Raw genomic sequence first — 5,849 nt, 5'->3', positions numbered from 1 at the left:
CCCGCGCCCCCCCTCTGTCCCCATCGCACCCACCCGCTCAGGGGCTGCCACCCCGCTGGCCTCACAGGCACCATCGCGCCTCCCCACTGTGTCCCCCCTGCCCATTACATCCCCCCTGCTCTGTCCACCTCCCAATGTCACCCTCGCACCCCCTCGCCGAGGGGGTTGCACCCCTGTCCCCCAACCATCACATCCTCCCGCATCCTCGCCTTGTCTTCAAAGCCACCACCACACCCCTCGCTGGGTCCCCTCTGTCCCCAAACTCACTGTTACATCCTTCCAGCCCCGCTCCCACCCAAGGGCCGTGTCAAGGCTTGGCCACCCTTACCTGGACGGTGGCCCAGCTCCTCCGCACCATTTTCACCCCTGGTTTGCAGCAGAAAATTTACCTGCGCCAGGACAGTCGCAAGGGAAAACGGGCGCAATGTGAAGCAGATGAGAGTAAATCGTAACGCCGCCGTGCATAGCTGATTTCCTGGCAGCCATCCTCAGGACGCCTCAGAGACAGTCTCTGCCAGTGCGACCCTTAAACAAAAACCTCTCAGCTTGTGGCTGCAAGCAACCCCACTTATTCTTGACTTTAGCATCTCGTTCCGGCAAATATAGATCTTTTAATTACGCATTTTGTTCGGGCGAGCTGAGAACAACCAGCAGCTACCGGATCACTTGAAGAAAACAATCCCCTATTTCTTTTAAAAAAGACAACTTTTTATGGGGTTTGGCGACATTTGCTACGTTTTGTCAAGCTTGAGCTCAAGCAGAAGCAGCAAGAAGCAGCCAAGGGTTGTTTATTGCACAAAAAGTGGCTCTCCCTGACAGCAGCACTAGTGAGAACGACTGTCATAAAACTGCCAGTGATCACGCTCTGAGCAGCAGAAGGGGAGCCCTGACTCCTGCACCCTGTCCTCATTGACCACTTTCTCAGTGACCACTTCATCTCTCTTCCTAGTTGCTGCCACTGATTCGTAGTCGAGACCAATTAGTTAATGTTTGCAAAGTCAGTCGAAGATGAAAAAGCATGACATACTGCTAATAAAACCATAACGATCCCACTGTTAAACATTAAACACACAATGATCTGTAAAAAAAAATAAATCACGTGCGTGGAAAATTCCTCTTGCTGCAAGGACAAAGGATTAGCTCCTAAAAAAAGCAAGGATGATCTCAAATTTGCCTCACAGGGCTGCGTTTCAGGGGTCTGTTTTTTGTTTAGGCCTCTGCCACTGATGGTCTGTGTGGCCACGGGCACAACACCGCAGTTGGCTGAAGCAGCTGGAGGTTTGACCCACCTGGAAGTGACAAGTTAACCCAGAGTTGGCCAAAAAATCACCAGGCACTTTCGGAAAAACGCTGGTCCTGGTCATTTTGCTCCTCCGCTTCCCCATCTGCTAAATGGGATGAGAACTGCGCCTGGTTTTTGCAGGCCAGAGGACACAGCAGCGAGCAAACCCTGGCAGCGTGGCCGCTCAAAGCCAGAGGAGCTGTGCAGCTCGTGAGACACCTGCATCACACCGGGGGGAGAGGAGGGAAAGCGGGCGTGGTAGGACTTTCTAGGAGGATTTTTCTTGGCAATGAATCTCTCTTTAAGACGTAAAACCAGTAGCTGTGCCACTGGTCAGGCTCCGGGTCGCTGGATGCAAAGCAACGCATGTCTGATGCTCTGCCCGCAGGCGAGGAGGAGGAGAGGAACCGGGAAAACCACCCTTGTCTCTGCTTTTGGGCCTGCACAGGGCCACGTTCATGGTGATGAGGCACCGGTGTTTCTGGCGGGGCAGAAGCCATGGGTGGGGATTTGCACAGCAGGAGCTTGCAGGCACAGTGATCTCAGAGAGGACACAACTCCTCTACCCAGAAGAAAAGCAGCAGCCCTTTGATGAGGAACCCCTCCCTGCCTGGATGGAGCTGCCCTCTGCCAGGAGCATCCCTCAGCTGCAAGAGCCCGGTCGCATTTTCCTCCTGAAATCTGATGCCACTCTGCTTGGACAGTGATCAGCTGTTGACTGCAGAAAAGCTGAATCATGAAACAGAGGTTATAAACAAGGTTATTTTTAATGGAGGAAACAAATTCCACACAGCGCAGAAGTCGGAGCAAGGGACTGTTGGCAAGGCCTGATGGGGCTCACTTCTGCCTCGACAGTCTCCATGTCCTGAAGCAAATGACAATCACTCTAACCTTTAATTTACCTGCTTTGTAACACGGACAAAGGAGCAGACTCCAGTCGTGCCTTCTTTGCACAGCAAAGCTCCTGGAGTGACAGTACAGCAGTGCTGGGAGCTGTGCAGTGCCCGGGGCTGGCTTTCACTGCTGCCCAGCACCTTGCAGAGCTATTTTCAGCCATGCAAAATGCTCACACACATATTTCAACCATGTTCCTAGATCTTTTGAACACAGATAGAGAGACTATCCGGTCTGATTCCCCTCTCACAGATTTCACAGCCTTACATTCCAATTCCCACACGTGGCCCTGTAACTTCTGCTTCATTTTGCTCACTGAAAACTCAAAATGTACAAGTTTCGTATCCCAGAGTCTCCTGTTACATCCTCCAGGCACTGGAGTGCTGCAGGGTGTGTGTTGTAGGTATCCAGCCCAGGGGGAAGGAAGACTAGTCTGGTACACCTACAGCTAACCGGGAAATCTCTTGATTATGCCATTTCTTCTCTCTTTCTTTCTCACGCTTTAATTCTTCCCATAAAAGTGTGCTTCAGTTTTCCTGAGAAAAATGCCTCAACTCAGGGAAGCAGGGGACTGTGACTGGCCAGGCTTCCTCACACTGCCTGAGGAAAACAATCCATCCCACATACAAATCCTTGTGGACTTGTCTTCTGTGCTCCACGCCCTAGTGAACAAGTGCTTTGGGGGTATCTCCAACTTTCTATAGATAACTATTAAAGAACTCTAGCTTTTAGAAAAATATTTAGTAAATATAGATATTTTAAAGTCTCTCTCTATATGCACAACACGCATCTATTAGTGAAAACTTGAGAACATTGGAGACTTTCCTGCCATAGGCTCCTTGCTGGAGTGGCCTCCCTTTCTTGCTCACGTTTTCCTTGAGCTAAATAGTGATTTCCACATAGAAAATACCAAATAAAAACTAAGGCCTCAGTGGCTTGGATCCAGAGTGGGTTCCAGCTGTCCGTTCGCTGGTGCAAAGCCCTGGTCCATCTTCACCTGCCTGCTGTGGAAACAGACACCAAAGCTCCTGCACATGCTCTGGACGCAGGCCAGCACCTTAGCACAGGTGCTCAGGCACCTCCAGCGTGGCTGTGAGAAGGGGAACAGGACTAACCTTGCGAGCCAGTTCCCTCTTGCAGGTGCCTGCCAGGACAGGTGGCCGTGTGCCAGCGGGCAGAACGAGCGCGGCCCCGCGCTGCTGACGGGGCAGGGATGCTGCAGGGCTGCCTGCAGCAGTGCTTGAGACGCCTCTGTGATCTGTAGATGAAAGGTGATTTACAGCTGCAAATTATTGCCCTTCTTCATCTGAAGTCTGTTATTTGCTGGTGTCCCTCATTTTGACTCATGCCCTGTCCCGTATCTGGTGCGGGGCTGGCAGAGGATGAACCTTCCACCCCGCCACGGAGAGGAGAAACAGGAATAGCTCAGATCTCTGTGCCTGGGGCTGCCCCAGAGAAGGGGAGGAAGCCAGAGAGGGCCAGACTGGGGCCCTTCAGTTTCTGGTTTCTCATCTGTGTCCCAGACCTCCTGGGCAGGAATTACAAAGAAGGAGAGCATCTTTGGCAGGCGTCTGGAGGGAAGGGATACTAGGTGTTCTGTGCACAGCCCATGGACAGCAGAAGGAGCAGGAGGAATTGATGTTCTTCCTGAATTAGTTGCCATGGCCTGCTCACCCCATCAGGCTGCAGCAAGCAAAGGACCTTTTGGTCTCTACTGCTCAATAATAGAGCAGAAAGCAGCCTGTGGTGCAAGGTAGTCGTAATGATGGAAGAAGAAATATCCCTGACACTCTGCCCTGCACAGGGCTGCCAAGCACACATGTGCAGGAGGGCAGGACTGGTGGCACTGGGCAGGACTGGTGGCACTGGGGAGGCATGGCCATCTGGGCACCAGAGAAACTAGCATCTCCAAACACCAGGACCCAGAGCAATTCCAGCACAGAGTGAGATTTCCTTCCACTGGACTCACCATGCAGCTCTCCAGGTGGGAAGTAAATGACCACTCACATAAACAGGCACGAGGCAGTCACAAATTTTTACAACTGGAAGAGTTGTGAAACTAACTCCTGCCCAGATCACATGAGTTTTCTTTTTCTCCCCCAAGGTCCATGAAGTTTTAAACCCCTTCAAGTGATGAGATTCCCAGGTAGCCTCATGTACCAATGAACAATAAGGACTGGACAGAGCCTCCAGTGTCATCACAGCCCTCTCTCCATCACCCTGTCACCCTGGCTCCACCAAACCCTCCCAGCAGCTGTTTGCCTACACAATGAGCTAGTCTGAGGCTGCCATTTCCCTCCCCATGGACACAACAGTCACACTCTAATTCCAGCTTTGGCTTGCTCCCAACAAACCTATTTGGGTCCCATTTTCACCAGCAGTGGCTGCAGCACAGAAGGGCACCCACCCACCACACCACCCACGCCAACAGCCGGGCTCCCACACCCCTGGAAACACAGGCTGCTGCCAACTCTCACTTTCTTCTTAATATCTAACCTAAATCTTCCCTCTTTCAGTTTAAAACCATTACCGCTTGTCCTACCACTACATTCTCTGGTGAAAAGCCCCTCCACAGCTTTCCTGGAGCCCCTTCAGGTACTGGAAGGTGCTCTAAGGTCTCCCCAAAGCCTTCTCTTCTCCAGGCTTAACAGCCCCAGGTGAGCCTTCTGTTCTCCAGGCTGAACAGCCCCAGGTACTTCAGGGTGATGCTGTGATCCTCCCCTGTCCCACGTTCTTGAAAGGCTGTGAATCCTCTGAGCTATAAGCTAATTCATTTTCTTGCTGTTGAAGGCTCCAGGATGATCAACAGAGCAAGCCAAACACTGCTATGGGGAGCACCAGGGTACTCATTAGAGCTCCCATCCCTGCTGCGACAAGCCCCAAGGAAAATATGGAAAGAAAGTGTGTGGAAGAGAAGATCCACCCTCACTCCCACCACAAGTCCCATCACGATCTCTAACCTGCTGTTGTGTTGCATTTTGTAGCTGCGAAGGAGCAACAGGAAGTTTTGTCCTGAACTCTTCAATGTGCTGGGACAGAGGAGCTCCAGGTCCACCATTGCTCTGCACATCACTCACCCTGGTGGCAGCAAACCCCAGGGGTGCTGTGAGCAGGTCCTGCACTGCATTCCTGAGCTCCCTCACTGCCTGTGCGAGCTATGGGAAGCACTGAAAAGAAGTCTGCAACACCTAACACCACCCAAGCAGAAGTTGCTCTGAATGGTCACTGCTGAATATGAACCTTACACGTGCTCCTGAGGTCGCAGCAGAGATGCTGGCCATGAACATGGCTTAGAAAAATGACAGTTTACATACAAAGCAGTCCTGCCCCAATCAGTTTGACACCTTTAATCATGCAAATCCTGGTAGAGTATTAGAGGTCTTTTAGCAGCTTAATGTGAGCAAGTAACAGGTTTTAATAACCATGAATGACGATATCAAACCACCACACCCCAAACTTAAACCATTGCTGACTTCTTCTGGCAGGTAGAAAGGGATTTCTCACAGCTTTCCCCCTCCTTTTTAAGTAACTGCTGCAACAAAGAGACACTAAAAGGTGGAAAACACACACAATCTCGTGTGGTGGTGACATTGACAGATGTGATGGTGCAGGCGGTACATGATGTTGTGATTTTTTATTAATAACTCTGCACTGCAGAGCTCAGATAGGGAAA

The sequence above is a fragment of the Chaetura pelagica genome, unplaced genomic scaffold (assembly GCF_000747805.2).
Source record: "Chaetura pelagica isolate M959 unplaced genomic scaffold, ChaPel_1.0 scaffold456, whole genome shotgun sequence".
Taxonomy (NCBI): domain Eukaryota; kingdom Metazoa; phylum Chordata; class Aves; order Apodiformes; family Apodidae; genus Chaetura; species Chaetura pelagica.
This window is presented reverse-complemented; position numbering follows the sequence as displayed.